The sequence below is a fragment of the Schistocerca gregaria genome, chromosome 10, assembly GCF_023897955.1.
Source record: "Schistocerca gregaria isolate iqSchGreg1 chromosome 10, iqSchGreg1.2, whole genome shotgun sequence".
Taxonomy (NCBI): domain Eukaryota; kingdom Metazoa; phylum Arthropoda; class Insecta; order Orthoptera; family Acrididae; genus Schistocerca; species Schistocerca gregaria.
In genome coordinates, this window is record NC_064929.1 from 80,938,804 (window position 1) to 80,965,024 (window position 26,221).

The window sequence follows — 26,221 nt, forward strand, 5'->3', positions numbered from 1 at the left end:
GCACCAACCTTGTGTGAATGCTCTGAAAAGCAAATCGTTTGCATATCTCAGCATCTTCTTCGTGTCGGTTAAATTTCACGGTTGTAGCTCGTCATCTTGGTGGTGCAGCAAATTTAATGGCCAGTAGTGTAACTGTAGCTTACGCTATGGATTCCGACGGCGACCGTGGCACGACGCCTGAGACCGAGCGGCTGCCCCGCTACTACCAAAGCTGTGGTACTTCTCGTCGCGATTGGCAGCACAGTAGAGCGTCGGTTATCCGAGCGTCGGTCAACCGAACGACCGCTTAACCGAACTGTGGAGTCGCCGGCACCTGTTACTCTGCCACCCTACCGTCCATCATCCCCATCACTCACAATTGTTGCGAAAGTTACTGTTCGAAAGAGAAGAGGATGGAGAAGAAAGTCTCATAAGAAACCATAAGAATATTGACGTGAAAGACGCGTCCTACATGATCAGCGCAGCATGGAATAGTGTAAAGGAAGAGAATTTGAAGAAAGCCTGGAATAAAATTTTGCACACAGAAGAAAATTCACAAGGTATGATTGAAAATGACGAACAGAATATGTCCGAAATTCTCGGTATTCTGAAAGAAATAGATTGCCACGAATGTGATGAAGAAGACGTTCGTGAAAGGATGAATATCGATGATGCAGATCCAGGACACCGAATCATACAGGACAGCGAGATTGTAAAAGACGTCACTGATAAACATTTCGCAGCCAGCGTATCATCAATCAGTGCTCCAAAAAGTGAAGATGAAAGTATACCAACAGCTTCTGAGGAATTCAGTTGTTTAGATACTGTCTTGCGATGGTTTGAAGCCCAAGAGGAAAGTGACCATTTTGAGATATCTGTAATGAAAACAGTACGTGACTTAGCTGCTCGTTAGCGTGTAGGCTTGCTTAGACAGATCAAAATAAAGGATTTTCTGACACGTTAATTTTGTATACTGTGTGTATTGTTCATGCAAAATGCGTATGTAATATGTATATATTTTTGTTTAATAAACTGTTCCACATACTATATATTCCTACTGAAGTTGCCATTGTATGTTACTTTGTAATACTGAAAGAGATGCCTGTTTTTATGAGAAAATTTACTGTACAGTACTTCTTTTTGGCAAATAAACATGTACAGTTCCATTATCCGAACAAACCAGTTATCCGAACACCATGTCCCCCAATTACTTCGGATAATCGACGCTCTACTGTATTGTATCTGCAGTTTAGTGAAGTCGCAGATAATGACTGCTAGAGATTCGAGAGAAGTCTGCAGCGAGATTTTCCTCTTGTGGGCGCCTGTGAGTACTGGCAGCTTCCCACGATATCCGACTAGTGCTGAAGATTTCAGCGTCCCGCACGACATAGCGGTCTCTTTGCAAACTGCGGTCCTGTTTGGGAGTAACGCAGCGTCAGCGGAAACAGCGCCCGTCGCAGCAGGGACGCTCCGCGCATGCGCACGGCAGCTGCGCAGTAGGCGTCCGCGCAGGTCGATGCTGCGCCGGGCGCCGCACTCGAGACCTGCCAGTGTGCAGTCGGACGTCACAGCGTCGACATCTGGCCCAGCCGGCGGGAGCTGCACGGAGGCCGCCCTGCCAATCAGCAGGCGACAGGACAAGTGTCTAGGCAGGTAGGTGGCTCCCGAGCTACCAATGTCCGCGAGCGCTGCGCTGTCCGCCGTTGCCGGCGTATGCTTCTGTGCTCCATAAAGCCACTTGGCGCGACGTAAACAATTCACCGCTACCCTTATCCACTACCTTGCAAGGAGACGGCACGAGCGTGGGGTCGGGGATTTGTCCGAAATATTGTTTGGTGAAAGAGGACCCCTAACACCTCACGTGGTTAAAATATTAGGATGCACTACCCGGGAAAAATCGATCCTAAGTTACTTAGATGCCTTATGGGTATAAAATGTTAGTGCGTTGCCGAGCCGTCGCCTGGCCTAGATGTTTGGGGCTCGGACTCTTACGCCAGAGGTCTCGGGTTCTATTACTCCTCTGACACCTTTTCTTTCCCTCTGTTTCAATTTCTTTTGTTATTCTACCAATTAATCATAAAGTTTCCCAAACCTACACTATCTTTAACAAATTAAATGATGACTAACTGAAAACCTCAGCTGCCGACAGGTGAATCGCCAAAGCGTGCGCGAGTAATGAGTCGATGGGCAAATATCTATTAGGAACATGACGTATGTAGACTGTGGACAGTTGGGAATGTGGATCTCACGGCAGGCGTGCGAGGGATAAGTCCCTGCAGTCGCGCTATTCATCTGTATCCTCGGTGGCTCAGCTGGATCTACTTCTCCGCCAGCTCTGTGGTAACGTGCTGACCTGTGAGAAAGCGTCTGTTATGCCGACACAGTAGCCCAGCGTGTTCGGTCAGAGGGTAACGTGCCCTCTGCAATAAAAATAAAAAAAACTGAATTAACAGATCAACAACGAACTTAAATGGATGTCTTACGACGTCCGCCCCGAGCAGATTAAACGAACTAAAGCGAACAAAATGAAAAAAGAAATAATAATAATAATGGATAGAGCGTCTGCCATGTAAGCAGGAGATCCCGGGTTCGAGTCCCGGTCGGGGCACACATTTTTAGCTGTCCACATCGAGGTATATCAACAACACCTGTCAGCAACTGAGGTTTTCAGTTAGTCATCTTTTATTCCAGGGAAAAGCTGCGCGGTCATCAACAGTAACTGTTCTTTCGAGAACAAGTTACTGTCTTCGTATATTTAACAAATTAGTTACATTATTGAATTTTTTTTTCTTTTTGTCCAACAACACAATTCATGGCGGTGGGTTTTCCATTTTTCATTGTAAAGTATATAAGGAGAATCATTGGATTTTTAATCAGAATAACAAATTCGATTGGGAAACATTCAATTTTTATACGTATAATAATTATAAACAAGAACCGCAGTGGTAATGATCGTAAAAACAATCAAAGCAATAATTTTTGCGACATCTTGCGCAACATATAAAAGCGGATGTTTTACAGTCCCAGGGTGTTTGCAATAAATCTGTACAAAAACATGCCCCATTAACATTTACGAAAATGTTTCGAGTTTCTGACAATTTTGAGGCAAACCAGGCATATTGAATCCTGTCTCGGAATACTGGTGACGATAATTGATGGTGAATTACAGAATGAATTTTTGTACAATCTTCCCGGGAATTAATTTCACGATTCTCCTGTAACAATGCGCTGCAAGCAACAGAAGAAGAAAAAAGTGCGGAAGGAGGAATCGAACCTGAGATCTCTGGCGTAAGGGTCCGACCGCTAACCGTGTACGCCAGACGGCGGTTCGGCACTGGACCAACATCATGTACTCATACGGCACCTAAGAAAATTGGGATCCATTTTTCTCGGGATTTTCCGAGTAGTGCGTCCTAATATTTTAACCACGTGAGGTGTTAGGGGACCTCTTTCACCAAACAAAATTTAGGGAAAATCTCCGACCCCACGGTCGTACCGCCTCCTTGTTAGTCTTCCGTTTCTACATCTACACCGTGCGTCAGTAGGTGCTTCGTGTTCTAGGATCATTTCCTCTCCTTTCTACTCTACTCGTGGACTTATCATCCACAGATTTGACGGGGAGGGGAGAGCGGGCCTTTCTGGAATCTGCGGTGCAGATATACTAAACTACACGTGCCCGGCATGCGTTGCGATGCCTCTTCTTTCCAATTGGGCATACACATACTAGACAGGCACATAAACGTGTGCAAAAGAAATAAAAAACAATTATATTTTGTGCATTAAATTAATTCTGCAGAAGGTTGTTAAAATACTTTGCAATATACAGTACTATTGGTCTTAAGGATTCCCGCAAGAACAAGTAAGTCTTTGGTCGTCCGACTACTGAGCATGCACCGTGTCATGTGGATAACGTGGATTTTTCCAAATTTAACGGAAACACGCTTTTTCCTCGCGGCTTCACCCGCGAACGCATATGACACACTTCCTTGACTATTGTGCAGAAAGGAGTGCAGTATTCTGTTGCATCCATTTTCAATAAGCTACCACAAGAACTCAAAAATCTTAGCAGTAGCCCAAACGCTTTTAAGTCTAAACTGGAGAGTTTCCCCATGGCTCACTCCTTCTACTCTGTCGAGGAGCTGCTAGAAGAGCGGAACAATTAAGCAAATTCCAGTGTTACATTGTTGATTTTCTTTATCTAAACTTACGAATTGTCACCTGAATATGTATCTTATACTTCATTTTTTCTGTTTCTACCATCGTGTTATAATTTGATGTATTGACTCGTCCCATGACGCCGGCCGCGGTGGTATTGCGGTTCTAGGCGCTCAGTCCGGAACCGTGCAACTGCTACGATCGCAGGTTCGAATCCTGCCTCGGGCATGGATGTGTGCGATGTCCTTAGGTTAGTTAGGTTTAATTAGTTCTAAGTTCTAGGCGACTGATGACCACAGATGTTAAGTCGCATAGTGCTCAGAGCCATTTGTTTCGTCCCATGACCATGGAGACTTCTCCTTAATTTGGTCCTACGGAACAATAAATAAATAAATACAGGGTGGTCCATTGATCGTGACCGGGCCAAATATCTCACGAAACAAGCGTAAAACGAAAAAACAAAAAACGAAACTGGTCTAGCTTGAAGGGGGAACCAGATTGCGCTATGGTTGGCCGGCTAGATGGCGCTGTCATAGGTCAAACATATATCAACTGCGTTTTTTAAAAAAAATAAGAACACCCTTTTATATCACATATTCCTGTAGTAGATAAAGAAATATGAATGTTTTAGTTGGACCACTTATTTCGCTTTGTGATAGATGGCGCTGTAATAGTCACAAACATATGGCTCACAATTTTAGACGAGCGGTTGCTAACAGGTACGTTTTTAAATTAAAATATAGAACGTAGGTACGACTGAACATTTTATTTCGGTTGTTCCAATGTGATACATGTACCTTTGCTAACTTATCATTTCTGAGAACGCATGCTGTTACAGCGTGATTGCCTGTAAATACCGCGTTAATGCAATAAATACTCAAAATGGTGTCCGTCAACCTCAGTGAATGTGTCAATACGTGTAACGACATTCCTCTCAGCAGCGAGTAGTTTGCCTTCCGTAATGTTCGCACATGCATTGACAATGCGCTGACGCATGTTGTCAGGCGTTGTCGATGGATCACGATGGCAAATATCCTTGAATATTCCCCACAGAAAGAAAACCCGGGACGTCAGATCCGCTGAACGTGCCAATCCACCTGTCATGAAATATGCTATTCAATACCGCTTCAACCGCACGCGAGCTATGTGCCGGACATCCATCATGTTGGAAGTACATCCTCATTCTGTCTTGCAGTGAAACATCTTGTAGTAACATCGGTAGAACATTACGTAGGAAATGAGCATACATTGCACCATTTAGATTGCCATCGATAAAATGAGGGTCAATTATCCTTCCTCCGCCGGCCATAGTGGCCGTGCAGTTCTAGGCGCTACAGTCTGGATTCGAGCGACGGCAACGGTCGCAGGTTCGAATCCTGCATTGGGCATGGATGTGTGTGATGTCCTTAGGTTAGTTAGGTTTAATTAGTTCTAAGTCTAGGGGACTGATGACCTCACAAGTTAAGTCGCATAGTGCTCAGAGCTATTTGAACCAAGCCATTTATCCTTCCTCCCATATTGCCGCACCACACATTAACCCGCCAAGGTCGCTGATGTTCCACTTGTGGCAGCCATCGTGGATTTTCAGTTTCCCAATAGTGCATATTATGCAGGTTTACGTTACCGCTGTTGGTGATTGACGCTTCGTCGCTAAATATAACGCGTGCAAAAAAAATCTGTCATCGTCCCGTAATTTCTCTTGTGCCCAGTAGCAGAACTGAACACGACGTTCAAAGTCGTCGCCATGCAATTCCTGATGCATACAAATATGGTTCGGGTGCAGTCGATGTTGATGTAGCATTCTCAACACCGACGTTTTTGAGATTCCCGATTCTCGCGCAATTTGTCTGCTACCGATGTGCGGATTAGCCTCGACAGCAGCTAAAACACCTACTTGGGCATCATCATTTGTTGCAGGTCGTGGTTGACGTTTCACATGTGACTGAACACTTCCTGTTTCCTTAAATAACGTAACTATCCGGCGAACGGTCCGGACACTTGGATGATGTCGTTCAGGATACCGAGCAGCATTCATAGCACACGCCCGTTGGGCATTTTGATGACAGTAGCCATACATCAACACGATATCAAATTTTTCCGCATTTGGTAAACGGTCCATTTTAACACAGGTAATGTATCGCGAAGCAAACACCGTCCCCACTGGCGGAATGTTACGTAATACCACGTACTTATACGTTTGTGACTATTACAGCGGCATCTATCACAAAGCGAAGAAAGTGGTCCAACTGAAACATTCATATTTCCTTACGTACTTCACAAATATGTAATAAAAATGGGGGTTGCTATTAAAAAAAAAAAAAACCTTGATACCCGTTTGACCTATGGCAGCGCCATCTAACGTGCCAACCATAGCGCCATCTGGTTTTCCCCTTCAAGCTAGACAAGTTTTTTCGTTTGACGCTTATTTCGTGAGATATTTGGTCCGATCACTATCTATGGTCCACACTGTATACTACAGTGCAAACGGTAGAGCGGGAGCTACTTTCGCATAATTTCTCACTGCCAGCTAACATTATGTATGGAAGTGAAACATGGACAATAAATAGTTTGGACAAGAAGAGAATAGAAGCTTTCGAAATGTGGTGCTACAGAAGAATGCTGAAGATTAGATGCGTAGATCACATAACTAATGAGGAGGTATTGAATATGATTTGGGAGAAGAGAAGTTTGTGGCATAACCTGCCTAGAAGAAGGGACCGGTTGGTAGGACATGTTCTGAGGCATCAAGGGGTCACCAATTTAGTATTGGAGGGCAGTGTGGAGGGTAAAAATCGTAGAGGGAGACCAAGAGATGAATACACTAAGCAGATTCAGAAGGATGTAGGCTGCAGTAGGTAGTAGGTGATGAAGAAGCTTGCACAGGATAGAGTAGCATGGAGAGCTGCATCAAACCAGTCTCAGGACTGTAGACCACAAGAACAACAACTAACATTTCTCTACGAAGCTTTGACCATACATAAAAGAACTGCTATAGTGGACTACAGAAGATAGTTCAAAGCAATGTGCACTAAGACGGAAAAAAATGATGCTCCCCTGGACATTAGGAACGGCGGCACATGGCACGTAATGATGCGTGTGGTCACCATGGTCTGCAGCTCGCTCCATGCTGGCCGCGAGGTTGGGAAAGAGTTGTCGGTGTAGGTGGATGCCTGAAATATGTTTCAACACTCAGCATGCACAAAAATGAAGTCAGGGTTGAATGCATGCCTGAAAAGACGCACAAAGAGAAGGGAGCAACGTATGTGACAACGTGGTCCAGCGAATGTATCGTGTTCAGTAAGGCCATACAACAATATGCCTGCCCACACCATAACACTTGGACTACCAAAACGGTCATGTTAGACAATTCTGGACGTACGTTTACATGGCGGGAGGTGGAAACATGTAATGAACCCAGGTGCATTGTGAGACATGGTTCTTCTCGTGTAGGCATAATGTTGCATGGGCGTTCTGACCTCCAAAGTTTTGAACAAGGAACGCACAACGCTCAAGTCTACTGCCGCCCGCGCACGTCTTTTCAGGTGTGCATTCGCCTCTGACTTCATTTCTATGGATGACTAACCACCTCTGGCCGTAATAACGGCCTTCATACGCCTGGGAATTGAGTCAAACAGAGCTCGGATGGCGTGTACACGTACAGCTGCCCATGCAGCTTCAACACGATACCACAGTTCATCAAGAGTAGTGACTGGCGTTTTGTGACGAGCCAGTTGCTCGGCCACCATTGACCAGACGTTTTCAGTTGGTGAGAGATCTGGAGAATGTGCTGGCCAGGGCAGCAGTCGAACATTTTCTGTATCCAGAACATGCGGTCGTGCATTATCCTGCTGAAATGTAGGGTTTCGCAGGGATCGAATGAAGGGTAGGGCCACAGGTCGTAACACATCTGAAATGTAACGTCCACTGTTCAAAGTGCCGTCATTGGGAACAAGAAGTGACGCAGACGTGTAACCAATGGCACCCCATACCATCACGCCGGGTGGTACGCCAGTATGGCGATGACGAATACTCGCTTCCAATGTGCATTCACTGCGATGTCGCCAAACACGGATACGACTATCATGATGCTGTAAACAGAACCTGGATTCATCCAAAAAAATGACGTTTTGCCATTCGTGCATCCACGTTCGTCGTCGAGTACACCATCGCAGGCGCTCCTGTCTGTGATGCAGCGTCATGGGTAACCACAGCCACGGTCTCTGAGCTGATAGTCCGTGCTGCTGCAAACGTCGTCGAACTGTTCGTGCAGATGGTTGTTGTCTTGCAAACGTCCCCATCTGTTGACTCAGGGATCGAGACGTGGCTGCACGATCCATAACAGCCATGCGGATAAGATGCCTGTCATCTCGACTGCTAGTGATACGAGGCCGTTGGGATCCAGCACGGCGTTCCGTATTACCCTCCTGAAGCCACCGATTCCATATTCTGCTAACAGTAATTGGATCTCGACCAACGCGAGCAGCAATGTCGCTATACGATAAACCGCATCGCGATAGGCTACAATCAGACCTTTATCAGTCTGAAACGTGATGGTACGTATTTCTCGCCTTACACGAGGCATCACAGCAACGTTTCACCAGGCGACGCCGGTCCACTGCTGTTTGTGTATGAGTAATCGGTTAGAAACTTTACTCATGTCAGCACGTTGTAGGTGTCGCCACCGGCGCCAACTTTGTGTGAAAACTCTGAATGTATAATGATTTGCATATCACAGCATCTTCTTCCTGTCGGTTAAATGTCGCGTCTGTAGCACGTCATCTTCGTGGTGTATCAGTTTTAATGGCCAATTAATATTATAAATATAATAAATATATATGGCATAGGTCACCTAAGCCTGAGGTACAGGTGTGATTTCCCAGTTACGTGCAAAGCTGTGCTTCTATTCTAATATTGGAGAGCCTCGGCAGTACTGACGATTTAAGCAGGAGGAAACAGGCTGAAGACGTGTATTGAAGTTTGTGTTACGGGTGGGGGCCGTTGGATTACGGTAGTCCATGAAGCTGTGATCGTGTACTGTCTAACACAAGTGCCTAGTAAGCGGGAGATCCAGGTTCAAGTCCTGCCCGTCCCACAAATTTTAATCCATTTCTTCAGCTTCAGTCATTATCTTAGGTTAAAGGCTTATCACAAGAAGACACAAGAAGAAAATTATGTGTCTTGAGGCAGCACAACTGACGAAGCATGCAAATTACCCAGTAGATTTGTTTGTAAATAATTCTTCTGCTACCAGTCAGGTGTTTCTTTATTTTACTTTTCACACGACGAGTTTTAGGAAATGATTCCCTTTTCCAAGCGCGTTTTTGTGTGTACTATGCCATTTCTATGTGATGTTGTCGATGTGTGAGAGCCTGCTACATTTCATTGACTTTACTACAAAAAGTAAGAAACAAGCAATTTTTAGTTGGTTATCGATCTACTTGTGAAGTTAGTGGCTAAATTTAGAATTATCTGTACGTACAGTTTTCTTGTGGTACATTTGTGCAGAGTCTCACACACACTAAACATGACACACAACTTGCTGTACACTTTACACATCGAAAATATCTTACATAAAGAAAACTGTTACAAAGATGTTCCTACAAGTAGTTAACATAGATGAGATTATAGGTGTTCTGCAGAATATTATATGCGTTTTTACAGAGGTTAATTATCTTAACAATTTGGATCGTTATTTACTTACATCGATTTTACAATTACAAAATAGTAACACATACAAATACGCACAGTTGTAAAATCTATGTAAGTAACTTATTATCCAAATTGTTAAGATAAATGACCTCTGTACAAAAGCATATCATGCTCCCAGGAAGACCTATAATGTTATCTATGTTGACTACTTCTAGGGACATCTTTTTAACTGTTTTCATTATGTAATATATTTTCGATGTGTAAAGTGTACAGCAGATTGTGTGTCATGTTTAGTGTGTGTGAGACTGCACAAGTGGACCATAACAAAACTGTAAGTACAGATTCTTCTTAATTTCGCCACTAACTTCACAGAAAGAAAGACAACCAACTAAAAATCGAGTGTTTCTTATACAGAGTGACTCACAAAGATACGCAAATATTATATGTTGCTCTACAATTGAAACTATAGAAAAAAGTTCATATAAACATGGGTCCGAAAATGTTTAGCTACAGAGTTACGGCTAATAAAAGATTTCCCTAGAAATTTAGCAACTTCTTTAACACGAAGCCATCGCAAAACTGTACGCGGTTAAAATAAAGCACGATTTCCGTTTGTTCTGTTGTTATTGGGCTGGTGAATCTAATGAAACATGACCCAGACGTGTATCTGCAGTAGTTTTCCAGAACATCCAGAGAAGCAAGGATTGTTATGCAAGTAAATTTATGTACTTTCGGCTAAGAATGTAGAAACGTTTATGTCATTGTTGTCAACCAAAAGTGAGTTGTTTCACTCGCTTCCTAACCTTGAAACGAGTTAGTTTTGTGTATTTTTCAGTGAAAGAACGTAGTAACAACAGTATATTTAAGTGAAACCCCATAGTAACTGTTGTAGATTATTTATGAAATAGGGATGCCTTTTCAAATTTACGACAGATCGCTCGACTTTTTGTATAGGGATGGATGAAGGACAAAGTCAATACACGTGAGGCATTATTTGCCCGCATTATGAATGCAATAGACGAAGTTAAGAACAACCCTGTCCTGTGAAAGGGAAACGAGCGACAAAATCTGTTCATACACGTGCAGCTAAATGCATTGAATTCGGTGGAGACATTTTTCATCATTAATTGTGAAGTATTGTTAAACTGTATGAACGCTGTATTACGTCCTTAACACTGAGCTTCGTTTATTCCGGTTTAACACGAATTCAAGTGTGCTACAATATTATTAAAACATATTATCTGACACATTCATCAATTTCGGTTAGTTATCTGCATCATTTTTCCAAAATTAACTTTTCTGCAACTTTGTGTAATTGTCTGGAATTTAAAAAAAACAAATTGGGCCAAGTACTTAATAAATTAAAATTTTTACGAAATAACGTCTTTGCTTCTGTGGATGTTCTGGAAAACTACTGCAGATACACATCTGGGACATTTTTTATTCGGTTCACCAGACCAATAAGAACAAAATAAATGGAAATCGTGGTTTACTTTAAGCTCGTACAGTTTTGCGATGGCTTGATATTAGCAAAGTTGCCAATTTCAGGAAAAACATTTTATCAGCCGTAACTAAACATTTGCGAACCTATGTTTAAATGACCTTTTGTCTTTATTTTTGCCAAATATATTAATATATTTGGATATCTTCGTGAATCATACTGTATATTGCAGTGAAGTCAACGAAATGAAGCAGACTTTCACACATCGACAACATCACATAGAAATGGCACAATACACGCAAAAAACGCACTTGAAATTGGGAATCATTTCCCGAAACACGTCGTGTGAAAAGCAAAATAAAGAAAATTGTGACTTGTAGTAGAAGAATTATTCATAAACACACCTATTGTTTTCAGAGTCGCAGGTTTTCAAAAACTATTTACAATGCATCAAATCAAATTACCCAGGTTACATTCATCCGTTGTTTGAGAATGAGGGCACCTTGATACTTCAAACAAACTTTACACGTAATTTCAAACCTTTTCGAATATTTAATTAGTGCCAGTGAATAATTAGCAGTACTAAAACGTAATTAGGGTTTGGAATCTTTAACCAAATGGTTAAAATACATGCTTAACGTCAGATACTTAATACACTCCTGGAAATGGAAAAAAGAACACATTGACACCGGTGTGTCAGACCCACCATACTTGCTCCGGACACTGCGAGAGGGCTGTACAAGCAATGATCACACGCACGGCACAGCGGACACACCAGGAACCGCGGTGTTGGCCGTCGAATGGCGCTAGCTGCGCAGCATTTGTGCACCGCCGCCGTCAGTGTCAGCCAGTTTGCCGTGGCATACGGAGCTCCATCGCAGTCTTTAACACTGGTAGCATGCCGCGACAGCGTGGACGTGAACCGTATGTGCAGTTGACGGACTTTGAGCGGGGCGTATAGTGGGCATGCGGGAGGCCGGGTGGACGTACCGCCGAATTGCTCAACACGTGAGGCGTGAGGTCTCCACAGTACATCGATGTTGTCGCGAGTGGTCGGCGGAAGGTGCACGTGCCCATCGACCTGGGACCGGACCGCAGCGATGCACGGATGCACGCCAAGACCGTAGGATCCTACACAGTGCCGTAGGGGACCGCACCGCCACTTCCCAGCAAATTAGGGACACTGTTGCTCATGGGGTATCGGCGAGGACCATTCGCAACCGTCTCCATGAAGCTGGGCTACGGCCCCGCACACCGTTACGCCGTCTTCCGCTCACGCCCAAACATCGTGCAGCCCGCCTCCAGTGGTGTCGCGACAGGCGTGAATGGAGGGACGAATGGAGACGTGTCGTCTTCAGCGATGAGAGTCGCTTCTGCCTTGGTGCCAATGATGGTCGTATGCGTGGTTGGCGCCGTGCAGGTGAGCGCCACAATCAGGACTGCATACGACCGAGGCACACAGGGCCAACTCCCGGCATCATGGTGTGGGGAGCGATCTCCTACACTGGCCGTACACCTCTGGTGATCGTCGAGGGGACACTGAATAGTGCACGGTACATCCAAACCGTCATCGAACCCATCGTTCTACCATTCCTAGACCGGCAAGGGAACTTTCTGTTCCAACAGGACAATGCACGTCCGCATGTATCCCGTGCCACCCAACGTGCTCTAGAAGGTGTAAGTCAACTACTCTGGCCAGCAAGATCTCCGGATCTGTCCCCCATTGAGCATGTTTGGGACTGGATGAAGCGTCGTCTCACGCAGTCTGCACGTCCAGCACGAACGCTGGTCCAACTGAGGCGCCAGGTGGAAATGGCATTGCAAGCTGTTCCACAGGACTACATCCAGCATCTCTACGATCGTCTCCATGGGAGACTAGCAGCCTGCATTGCTGCGAAAGGTGGATATACACTGTACTAGTGCCGACATCGTGCATGCTCTGTTGCCTGTGCCTATGTGCCTGTGGTTCTGTCAGTGTGATCATGTGATGTATCTGACCCCAGGAATGTGTCAATAAAGTTTCCCCTTCCTGGGACAATGAATTCACGGTGTTCTTATTTCAATTTCCAGGAGTGTATTTCTGATACTTGACAAAGTGTCTATTCATTTATCTTGATGGCTATGTACAGGAATATGGTAATTTTATTAGGTGCTGACTGAAGGTTGACTACAGACTAAGGCAGACTGACTAATTGTGCGTCTGTACACTCGTTATTATACTACGCGCGTTTATGTACAGTGCGCGAGTGTGATCCACGAGGAGAAAAGGTTCTACGTTAGCAGCAATCTCAATGGTTGCGTTACATATTTATACGCGGATCGGCGTAAGCAGAATTTGGTCCGTCTCTAAGGCAGCGCCATCTCGTAGTGCGGAGACGGACGAGCGCTGCGCCTGCTCTGTTGTGCTTAGCGGGGCGCGCTCTAGTGGTATACATGCTGACTACGTGGAACTATATACACAACAGTTATGGTGGTTCTCGTGTACGATTGTTATGGTGTTATCCTATCGCATTACGTTCCTCCACGACAGACCATCAATGCACAGCATTACTGTTTGGTTGCGGCCACCGCTGCTCGGAGTATCAGATGCGAGATAAATGGCCGGTGCGACTGTGGAGATCCAGGGCGCGAGATGTCGGCCGCTGCCCCAGCTCTGGGTGGGACAGACGGACAGATTGGGGACAGGCGCCCCCCTGTCCCATTTCGTGTCGTGGCGTCGCTTTCAGGCGGCGGTCGGCCGATGTTCGGCGATACGCTTATCCGCCGCCGGCCACGCGAGCAGATGCGAATCTGGCGGTGGCGTTTGTCTAGGCTGGGTTGGCTAATGGAGACCCCGGCGCTATCTGGCGGCGGGGTGCATTCGTTACCAGCCACCGCTGCCAGAGAGCCGGGTATTTTAGACAGAGTTGTCCAGAGCTCTCCCTGCTGCAGTCGCCCATCTGCTGTGTGACGTCACCACCAGTGGGGCAGCCGCTAGGCTGTAATGGCAGCTGTGGCGTCGCGGCGCTGCCTAGGTGAGTATCACACTGCAAAAGAGTTCTCTCAAATCTCTGTTCAAAACTGGTCAGTGGAACGAAAATCCAAAGTTGATTTACTTTTCATTCATTCTGTGACTTGTTTCAAGCTGGGACCCACTTTCAAATAATCATAAAATAGTCGAAAATAGCAATTCCAGACATATCAAAAGATGTCTTTGGAAAAGTAATTTTTTGTTTGATAAAGCTCTCCATCCTGTGCAAACTTCTTCATCTCCTACTACCTACTGCAGCCTACATCCTTCTGAATCTGCTTAGTGTATTCATCCCTTGGTCTCCCTCTACGGTTTTTATCCTCCACGCTGCCCTCCAGTACTAAATTGGTGATCCCTCGATGTCTCAGAACATGTCCTACCAACCTATCTCTTCCTCTAGTCAAGTTGTGCCACTAACTCCTCTTCTCACCAAATATATTCAGTACCACCTCATTAGTTACGTGACCTACCCATCTAATCTTCAGCATTTTTCTGTACCACCACATTTCGAAAGCTTCTATTCTCTTCTTGTCTAAACTATTTATCGTCCATTTTTCCCTTCCATACATGGCTACACTCCATACAAATACTTTCAGAAACGACTTCCTGACACTTAAATCTATACTCGATGTTAACAAATTTCTCTTCTCCAGAAACGCTTTCCTTGCCATTACCAAACCACATTTTGTATCCTCTCTACTTCGACCATCGTCCGTTATTTTGCTCCCCAAATAGCAAAACTCCTTTACTACTTTAAGTGTCTCATTTCCTAATCTAATTCCCTCAGCATCACCCGAGTTAATTCGACTACATTCCGTTATCCTCGTTTTGCTTTTGTTGATGTTCATCTCATATCTTTCTTTCAAGACACTGTCCATTCCGTTCAACTGCTCTTCCAAGTCCTTTGCTGTCTATGACAGAATTACAATGTCCTCGGCGAACCTCAAAGTTTTTATTTCTTCTCCATGGATTTTAATACCTACTTCGAATTTTTCTTTTGTTTCCTTTACTGCTTGCTCAATATACAGATTGAACAACATCGGGGAGAGACTACAACCTGTCTCACTCCCTTCCCAAATACTGCTTCCCTTTCATGTCCCTCGACTCTTTATAACTGCCATCTGGTTTGTGTACAAATTGTAAATAGCCTTTCGCTGTCTGTATTTTACCCCTGCCACCTTCAGAATTTGAAAGAGAGTATTAGGTCAATATTGTCGAAAGTTTTCTCCAAGTCTACAAATGCTAGAAGCGTAGGTTTGCCCTTCCTTAATCTAGCTTCTAAGATAAGTCGCAGGGTCAGTGTTGACCCGAGTGTTCCCATATTTCTACGGAATCCAAACTGATCTTCCCCGAGTTGGGCTTCTACTAGGTATTCCATTCGTCTGTAAAGAATTCGATTCGCGTTAGTATTTTGCAGCTGTGGCTTATTAAACGGATTGTTCGGTAATTTTCACATCTGTCAACACCTGTTTTCTTTGGGATTGGAATAATTATATTCTTCTTGAAGTCTGAGGGTATTTCGCATGTCTCATACGTGTTACTCACCAGATGGTAGAGTTTTGTCAGGACTGGCTCTCCAAAGGCCGTCAGTAGTTCTAATGGAATGTTGTCTACTCCGGGGGCCTTGTTTCGACTCAGGTCTTTCAGTGCTCTGTCAAACTCTTCACACAGTATGGCTAATAGTGTTTAATAATGGTTTATTTCTGATCTCAGGTCGTGGTAATTGTTAATTCCCTTCGCGAGATTGTGCCACAATTTACTTTCTTTAAAATTCCTCATAAAACATGGTTCGTAGTGGAACTGAATATTTCGTATCATCTTTTTCTCTTTAACGTTCGTGGATTAATTAGTGAATAATCCTTACGCCCGTTCTGCCCAAATTAATGTTGCACTCCTGATTTCGGTTGGACACCATCCAGTCATTTCTGCCTAGTAATAATAATAATAATAATAATAATAATAATAATAATAATAATAATATCTTCGTTCACTCAGAATCCGGTTATTTTAGTGTAGCTTGGTTTTTCCTGTTGGATATACACTGAAGAGCTAAGGGAGCTGGTACACCTGCCTAATATCGTGTAGGGCCCCCGCCAGCACGCAGAAGTGCCGCAACACGACGTGGCATGGACTCGACTAAAGTCTAAAGCAGTGCTGGAGGGAACTGACACCATGAATCCTGCAGGGCTGACCATAAATCTGTAAGAGTACGAACGGCTGGAGATCTCTTCTAAACAGCACGTTGCAAGGCATCCCAGATATGCTCAATGAGGTTCGTGTCTGGGGAGTGTGGTGGCCAGCGGAATTTTCCGGGGTCCACCTTGTTGCAATTTTGGACGTTTAGGGTGTCGCATTGTTCTGTTGGAATTGCCAAAGCACGCCAGAATGCACAATCGACACGAATGGATACAGGTGATCAAATAGAATGCTTAGATATGTGTCACCTGTCAGTCGAATCTAGACGTATCAGGGGTCCCATATCACTCCATCTGCACACGCCTCACACCATTACAGAGCTTCCACCAGCTTGAACAGTAGCCTCAAGTTGACATGCGAGGTATATGGATTCATGAAGTTATCTCCATACCCACACAGGTCCATCCGCTGGGTAAAATTTGAAACGAGACTCGTTCTGACAAGGCAGCGTGTTTCCAGTCATCAACAGTCCAGCGTTAGTGTGGACGGGACCAGGCGAGGCGAAAAGCTTTGTGTCGTGGAGTCGCCAGTGGTACACGTTTGGGCCTTTGGCTCCAAAAGCCCATATCGATGATGTTTCGTTGAATGGTTCGCGCGCTGACACTTGATGCCTAGCTCTGAAATCAGCAGCAATTTGCGAAAGGGTTGCACTTTTTTCGCGTTGAAAGATTCTCATCAGTCGCTTTGGTCCCGTTCTTGCAGGATCTTTTTGCGGCCGCAGCGATGTCGGAGATTTGATGTTTTACCGGCTTTCTGATATTCACGGTACACTCGTGGAATGGTCGCATGGAAAAATCCCCATATCATCGCTACCTCGGAGATGCTGTGTCCCATCGCTCGTGCCCTCACTATAACACCACGTTCAAACTCGGTTAAATCTTGATAACCTGCCGTTGTAGCAGCAGTAACCGATCTAACAACTGCGCCACACACTTGCTGTCTCATATAGGCGTTGTCGACTGCAGCGCCGTATTCTGCCTGTTTACATATGTCTATATTTGAATACGCATGCCTATACCAGTTTCTTTTTCGCTTCAGTGTATGAAGTTCGTGCATGAATGACACTATTTGCATATAGGGATTTGATTCAAATGACTCTGAACGCTTTGGGACTTAACATCTGAGGTTACCAGTCTCCTAGAACTATTTAAACCTAACTAAACTAAGGACATCACACACATCCATGCCCGAGGCAGGATTTGAACCTGCGACCGTAGTAGTCGCGCGGTTCCGGACTGATTCGCATAGAACTGCTCGGCCACCGAACCGGCTTAGGGACCTGGCATTCCACTGGAGACCTTTAATATCCGTTGTTCTGTTTATACGAGTAGAGTTTAACTGTGACTTATTTCTGTCCTGGTCCATATTAATTTTTTCGATACTATCAATGCACCCGTATTGTACCTGTATAATAGTTTGATCTAAACTGTCTTTGTTTGAGGCAAACTGTGTTATTATTTTGGTTACTCCAGCCACCAGCTGTTCGGATATCGCCGTGTTCTTATTCTGCACTCTTGATATAATTGATTTTCGTGGTTCACGAGTATTCTCTTTACGAGGGGGTACTGGTAAATTTGTATTTACAAGAAGAGGACTCGGATTTGGCATAGCCTTTGTTTCGGCGTTCTATGGTGATGAATAGTTGTCGTAAATCCGTACTGAATACTTTTTACGGAGGGGAACTCTTTCTCTGAATCCGATTTACTCCTACCAAGATTCCCTGCCACAGCAGCATAAGGTCTCTGATTTACATATTCTTCAACTTCCTTAGAGGATATATTGTATGCATCTGACGCTTTCTTAATCTCTTGTTGTTTGGGATACACTGGGAAAGACTTATCTCTCGACGTGTGGTTCCCTTTACAGTGGACGCAGCATGTTATTTCAATTATCCAATGAGCTTCCTCATGGTTCCCTCCACATTGACTGCATCGAGTCTGTGAGTGACATTGATTACTAAGATGGCCAGACCGAACGCGTTTAAAATACTGCTTGGAATATGTAAAGTCTAAAATTACACTTCGTGAAACTTCCTGACAGATTAAAACTGTGTGCCGGACCAAGACTCGAACTCGGGACCTTTGCCTTTCGCGCGCAAGTGCTCTATGATCTGGCTTACACTTCATGTCATATCGTGTCACATATTTTGATAGGAACTGCGATGTGAGTGTGACCACACACGTTTGCCCGGGTTCAAAAATGGTTCAAATGGCTCTGAGCACTATGGGACTTAACATCTATGCTCCTCAGTCCTCTAGAACTTAGAACTACTTAAACCTAACTAACCTAAGGACATCACACAACACCCAGTCATCACGAGGCAGAGAAAATCCCTGACCCCCCGGTTTGCCCGGATATTTAGTTCGTTATTTGTGAATTACTTATTCTCTTGATCATTCTGCATACGATTGAATAGCGTCTTTCAACGTTAACTCCGTTCATTCGGGATCTACATTTCCAGTAAGTCCTTGCGGATGTGTTCTATGGTTCGGTATTTCTGCTACCATCTGTTTTTGATGTAGTCGGTTGTCATCCACAAACTTGTTTGCGACCTTTCTTGTTGATAAATCAATCCGAATTCTGTTTTTCCGCACAACCTTAAGATTTGTGATTTTCTACTTGTACTCAGAATCTAAGATAAATAGTATCTTCCCCAAGGCCATGGGGTGGTATTTACTTACTTTACCATTAAGTCCCTCAACAAACACATAAAATGGACCTACTGCACGATTATGACGCACTGATCATATAATAGCTGTACGTTTGTTTGCGAAGGATTTTCCCTTGGATTATTACTCCTTTCCTGCGTAAGATGTATGCTAAGTGAGTTACCGCCCACTGTCGTTCTCAAAGGCCGTGTGTAGCCGCCTGTTTAGCAAACTGCTTATGCGGCACGGAACGCTGTTTACTCGTCGTGGCTAGCGCATGCCGCCAGTGCACAATAGGACGATCGCAAGCAAGAGAGTTAGGGCACCGGAATCGGGCTGGTCTAGTATTTGCACTGCTTGCTGAAATGACGGGTTGGACTGCTTCAGAATTCGTCCTCTGAGTTTGACATCAGGGACATTGTACACAATCGCATCACACAACATGACATCTGCATATAAAGCACATTTGAATTTGCATTTCCTTGTCATACCTTGCAAATCTGTTACTCGCGATAAGATTGTTCTGGCCGTTTTTTGGAGTTAAAGAATTGATACCAAGCTGCTAACACATTCCGAGCGGTTCTAGGTGCTTCAGTCTGGGCAGGTTCGAATCCTGCCTCGGGCATGGATGTGTGTGATGTCCTTAGGTTAGAGAGGTTTTAGTACTTCTAAGTTATAGGGGACTGATGACCTCAGAGCCATTTGAACCATTTTTTTTGCTACCACATTCACTTGTTGTTCATAATAGTTAGTCAGAAAAGTGATTACTTGTCGTAAGTAAGTTCTCTCGGAGTGGCGTTAGCAAACAGGCTTCGCAGGAGCATAATTCTAACACTCTGCCTGGTGTCTGTTCTAAATCGTGTCTCCATACCACTTTCGCGCAACGACGCTCTGGGCGTGTTTTTTAGGGAATTGACTAGTTTGAACCTGGGACCTGTTGCTGGTAAGGAGACGCCAGACCACACATGACATATAGAGTTCAGAAAAGTTAAGTGAGACTAACGATGACATAATCAAATACTTAATGGTTTCAGTGTCAGCTCCACTGCACTTCCTGTAAAACAATCTTAATGCTAACTAAATTTAGTCGAAGGGGTTCAAGGCTTTCCTATTTTTAGTTAGCTGGTAAAATAACGTCGAGAAAGTAGCTAAGTTTACCATTGGAATTTTTATTCTACTCACAAAACATTGTTTATAAATTGCACTATTGATAAAGGAAATGTTTTAATACAGGATGGTAAAAACCGACTGCATTCAACAAAAATGTGAACGAATATTCCGTGAATGGGTTTCCAATGGATCAAAGGATGACCTATGCCATATCACATCTATAATCTAGGTTTAAATTAAGTTTCATAAAAGAGAAAACTATCAAAAATGATCTACAGTGACCCTCAATTATCTTTAATTACTTATTTAATTTGTCGTAAATTACAGTGGCTGATGTGGCTTCTCAGTAATTATATAACAGAAAAATCATCGTGTTTCAGATTTCTAGCTTCTGATAGCAAATGTGAATACCACGAAGTTTGACAATCGACACTAGTATTACGTAAAAAGGGGGTGTAACAGATGAGACTTCTGCAGTTCTGAGTGAAGCCTTATGCGCTCTTATGCGGCATCGCATCGTTACCTTGACGTTGGTTAGGCAGCATCAGGGGGCGGCGGGCGGCGCAGCTCCTCACATCTCGCCGTCTCGGAATCAACTATCCCCTAACTTCTCCTTACTACAATTTACCGAGGTTGATTTAAAAAAAAGCTATCTGGCTGTGTTTTCCAGTGACCAATCAGGGTCTCAGTGTTAACCTTAAGCTCCGCCTACAAAAATTCTGTCTATCCAATGAGAAACGTTATACTTTTCGTGGTGGGGCAAAGTTTTTAATGTTCGCTACGTAACAGAGACGCGTATAGTCTCACGCTAAAAGTTGCAGCTGGTGTGGCCCTTTTAGTGCTATGTTAAGATCTATACTGTTCTTCTGGAGGGCTCTATCTTTTAACATCGGCTGGGAGTGGTCTTGGCGGTCGGCTGGCGACGTGGGTGTCCGTACGTCCTTTATTGTAGGGCCTCCTAGCCTACACGACTCTGCTCTCGGCTTTTGTTCTCGTTTCTCCCCTCGGAACTGCGTCTGCCTCACGGTGGGAAGGTACGACATGCATTTAGGCATTCTTGTGTTAGTCTGTGGTGTTCCATTTGCTCACTCGTTACTCGTATTACTTCGGTTAATTTAATGTCAGGATCTATTCGGAACTATGTGACATACTGCCGGATTTGCTATCATGTCAGGGTTTTCATGGAAGGTGTTGGATTTGCCTGACACCTTACATAATCATTGCACTTCGTAGTGTTGATGGTAGATAGGGAAGTTTCACAGTACCTGATACGTTGTGGGCGAGGGTATGAGTTCCGAACTGGGACAACCACTCGAGCCATTCATCGTCTTGTTCACTAAACTGTCGGAAAGGCGGTATAGCAGTAGGTGTTGCTGTACGTGGTGCAGCGTTGGCCGGTAGCTGCTGCACTGTGTTCAGCAGGGTAGAGATTCACTGCGTCTGGAACTGAAACATGTGTATTAGCTGTGTGACTCTTGAGAGGGGGGCAATGGTCCCGCGATATCTGAATGTGGAACTGAGAATGGAGCTGTTGCCTTTGGCAACACTCTGGCCTGTTTATGCACGTCTGCCCACCTTGCAATGCTGGCAGGGGCGTCCTCCTCGGTGATGAGCCACATGAATCTCCTGTTACGAATTATACACTGATGCTCGCGCCAGGCTGGGCGAAGCTATGCACACTACCAATCATCTTCCGGACTCCCAGAGGTACGAAAGATCTGGGTCTGTCTCGAGATATCACACCACACTTGAACCTTCGCTACCACTGGCCGTGTCTGCTTAATTTGCAGTCCACTAGGATTGTTTTGCCAATATTCGTACAACTGGCTATCGGTGGCCTGTACTTTGGCGAGTTGCTCATAATCCACCGTGCGTGTGATGGGTCCAATGCGTGCAAAAAGAAATGGCCCACTACCTCCTCGGCTTTTCTAATGTGCCTGAGATCTGCTGTGAACTGGCTGATGAACTCCAGCTGAGGAGCCGGTGTCCTTGTTTTCACCTAAAGCGAAAGTTACTGGTTTATGATCCAATACAGAGTGGACGGTTTTTCTTCCATATGTGGTAGAAAACTCTTATTGTTTCACAAATAGTTAGCAGCTCATGGTCATATGAGCTTCACCTGACCTGCGTTTCTGCGAACTTGCGTGATAAACCTCAACGGCTGTCATAGGTTTTGCGCCAACTGACGGGATGAGGACACAATTGTCGGTTGGGATGGGTCTACCACTACTGCTTGTGGCGCCTTGTGAACTGAGTGGGCTCAAACAACTGCTTCATCTAAACTAGCTGTAATCTGGTCAAAGAACGCTGGATCTCTGTTTTCCATGGCAGCGTCGTCCTGGTGTCTAAGGCTTCCATTCAGTCCCCTGTTGACCAGTATGGTGTGCCAGTTAAAGACAGTAGAACGAAAGCCAGTCTTACATTTCACGTTCAAGAAATCGTTCACACAAGAGAATCGTAAAAACATACCGTCAATTGACCATCGGACGGACTTCCGCATGGACGACATAGTAATAAGCATCCCAGGCGCACCGCTAAAAGATTTGAAAGCAAATAAATCACCAGGGCTGGATAGAACCCCAATTCTGTTTTACAAAGAGTACTGTTATGGCAGTGGCCCCTTACCTAGCCACCGAGAGAGGTGGCGCAGTGGCTAGCGCACTGGACGCGCATTCGGGAGGGCGACGGTTCAATCCCGCGTCCGGTCATTCTGATTTAGGGTTTCCGTGATTTCTCTAAATCGTTCCGGGCAAATGCCAGGGTGGTTCCTTTAGAAGGGGACGATCCACTTCCTTCCCCAACCTTCCTTAATCCGATGAGACCGATGACCTCGCTGTTTGGTCTCTTCCACGAAAACAACCCAACCCTTACGTAGCCTATCTTATCTCACCGGGCACAAAGTCCCAAGTAAATGAAAAAAATTGGAGGTGATTTCAGCATATGAGAAGAGTAAAAGAACGGATCCGCAAAATTACAGGCGAATATCTCCGGTTTGCTGCAAAATCCTTGAACATATTCTCACTTCGACTTTAATAAAATTACCTGAGGAGATCATGTCCCCGAGTCAGCGTGGTTTTAGAGTATTGCTCGTGTGAAACTCAGCTTGTCCTTTCCTAACATGATACATTGCGAGCTATGGATGGAGAGTAACAATCTGATTCATTGTTTCTAGATTTCCTCAAAGCATTTTACACGGTGCCCCAGTGGAAGCTGTTAACGAAGGTACGAGCATATGGAAAAAGTTTATACACATGAGTGTGGGTCGAAAAATGGTTCAAATAGCTCTGAGCACTATGGGACTTATCATCTGAGGTGATCAGTCCCATAGAACGTAGAACTACTTAAACCTAGCTAACCTAAGGACATTACACACATCCATGCCCGAGGCAGGATGCGAACCTGCGAGCGTAGCAGCAGCACGCTTCCGGACTGAAGCACATAGAGCCTCTCGCCCACAACGGCACGAAACGTTTCAACTAATAGAACTTAGAGCGTTCTCGACGACGAGCGTTCATCAGGGCCAAGGACAGCGTCAGGAGTGCCCCAGGGAAGTGAGGTAAGACCGCTCTTGTTGTCTGTGTACGTAAATGATCTGGCAGACAGGGTGGGCGCCAATCTGAGGCTGTTTGCTGATGATGCTGTGGCGTACAGTAAGGTGTCAAAGCTGAGTGACTGCAGGAAAATACAAGACGACTTACACAAAATTTCTAGATGGTGTGATGAATGGCAGTGTTGTGTACATAGTTCCGCGTAGTCAGCGCGTACACAACTTTCCCACTAGAGCGCGCCCCGCTAAGCACAACAGTGCAGGCGCAGCGCTCGTCCGTCTCCGCGCTACAAGATGGCGCTGCCATAGAGACGGACCAAATTCTGCTTCCACCGATCTGCGTATTAATATGTAACGCAGCCAATGAGATTGCTGCTAACGTAGAACCTTTTCCTCCTCGCAGATCACACTTGCGCAGTGATACCTGAAGATCGTCATCCTGCTCTACATAGCCATGAAGATAAATGTTAGACACTTTTCTCAAGTATCAGAGATGTGTGAGAATAAGATTAACGTACCAAGACCAAGGGAACTTCAGATTGTCAATTGTAAATAGCATCCAGAACCAAGTTACGTAATGTCTATGCTTTTTATTTTAATAAATGCGTGTGAAAATTAATCAAGTTCTGGTTTAAAGTTGGTCACCTTCAATCTGCTACTCTGAGCGTGCAAGTGGCATTTTTATCGTCTGACCTAACGGCAGAAGATAAACACGCGACGATAAGACCACGAGACATATTGCTGACACTCGCCTACTTCGTTAGAGCGACAAGTGAAATAATCTGATGGTGTGTCTTACAGTACGCCCACCACCCGACTTACACGAAATTGATGGTTGGTGTAATGAATGGCAGCTAGCCCTAAACATGGAAAAATTTGAAAAATGCGGGTGAGTAGGAAGAACGAATCTGTGATGTTCTGATACAGTACTACTGGTGTCTTGCATGACGAGGCGGAACCAGCATGTGAGAACTGTGGTAGGGAAGGCGAATGGTCGACTTCCGTTTGTTGGGAGAGTTTCAGGTCTTGGTGCGACCTATTCTTGAATACTGCTCCAGTGTTGGGGTTCCGCACCAGGGCGGATTAAAGAATGACATGGAAGTAATTAACAGGCGAGATGCTAGGTTTGTTACCGGTAGGTTCGAACAACGTCCAAGTGCCAGGGAGATGCTTCGGGAACTCAAATAGCAATCCCTGGCAGGAAGGCGGCGTTCTTTATTAAGAAAATTTGAGAACCTATATTTGAAGCTGACTACCGAGCGATTCTACTATCGCTAACATACATTGCGCGTATGGACCGCGAAGATAAGACTGGAGAACTTAGGGTTCATACGGAAGCATCCCCGCATGAACCTTGGACCTCACTGTTGGTGGGGACGCTTGCGTGCCTCAGCGATACAGATAGCCGTACAGGAGGTGCAACCACAACGGAGGGGTATCCGTTGAGAGGCCAGACAAACGTGTGGCTCCTGAAGAGGGGCAGCAGCCTTTTCAGTAGTTGCAGTATCCTGGAGATACTGCAAGATATCAGATAGATTATATAATGGTAAGACAGAGATTTAGGAACCAGGTTTTAAATTGTAAGACATTTCCAGGGGCAGATGTCGACTCTCACCACAATCTATTGGTTATGAACTGCAGATTAAAACTGAAGAAACTGCAAAAAGGTGGGAATTTAAGGAGATGGGACCTGGATAAACTGACTAAACCAGAGGTTGTACAGAGTTTCAGGGAGAGCATACGGGAACGATTGTCACAAATGGGGGAAAGAAATACAGCAGAAGAAGAATGCGTAGCTCTGAGGGATGAAGTAGGGAAGGCAGCAGACGATGAAGTAGGTAAGAAGACCAGGGCTAGTAGAAATCCTTGGGTAACAGAAGAAATATTGAATTTAATTGATGAAAGGACAAAATATAAAACTGCAGTAAATGAAACAGGCAAAAAGGAATACAAACGTCTCAAACATGAGATCGACAGGAAGTGCTAAATGGTTAAGCAAGGATGGCTAGAGGACAAATGTAAGGATGTAGAGACTTGTGTCACTAGGAGTAAGATAGATACTGCCTTCAGGAAAATTCGAGAGACGTTTGGAGAAAACAGAACCACTTGTATGAATATCAAGAGCTCAGATGGAAAGTCAGTTCTAAGCAAAGAAGGGAAAGCAGAAAGGTGGAAGGAGTATATAGAGGGTCTATACGAGGGCGATGTTCTTGAGGACAATATTATGGAAATGGAAGAGGAGGTACAAGAAGATGAAATGGGAGATATGATACTGCGTGAAGAGCTTGACGGAGCACTGAAAGACCTGAGTCGAAACAATGCCACGGAAGTAGACAACATTGCATTAGACTACTGACAGCCTTGGGAGAGCCAGTCCTGACAAAACTCTACCATCTGGTAAGCAAGATGTATGATACAGGCGAAATACCCTCAGAAGAAGAATATGATAATTCCAATCCCAAAGAAAGCAGGTGCTGACAGATGTG

General features: G+C 44.7%; 1 protein-coding gene across 1 annotated transcript in view; it reads left to right on the forward strand.

Annotated features, from left to right (window-relative positions):
* Positions 1-1,528: 1,528 nt before the first annotated feature.
* Positions 1,529-26,221, forward strand: part of LOC126293301 (uncharacterized) — a 270,221-nt gene continuing 245,528 nt past the window's right edge. The window contains exon 1 of the mRNA XM_049986432.1: positions 1,529-1,632. The gene's annotated coding sequence lies outside the window, so the exon portion shown is untranslated. The remainder of the gene's footprint in view (positions 1,633-26,221) is intronic.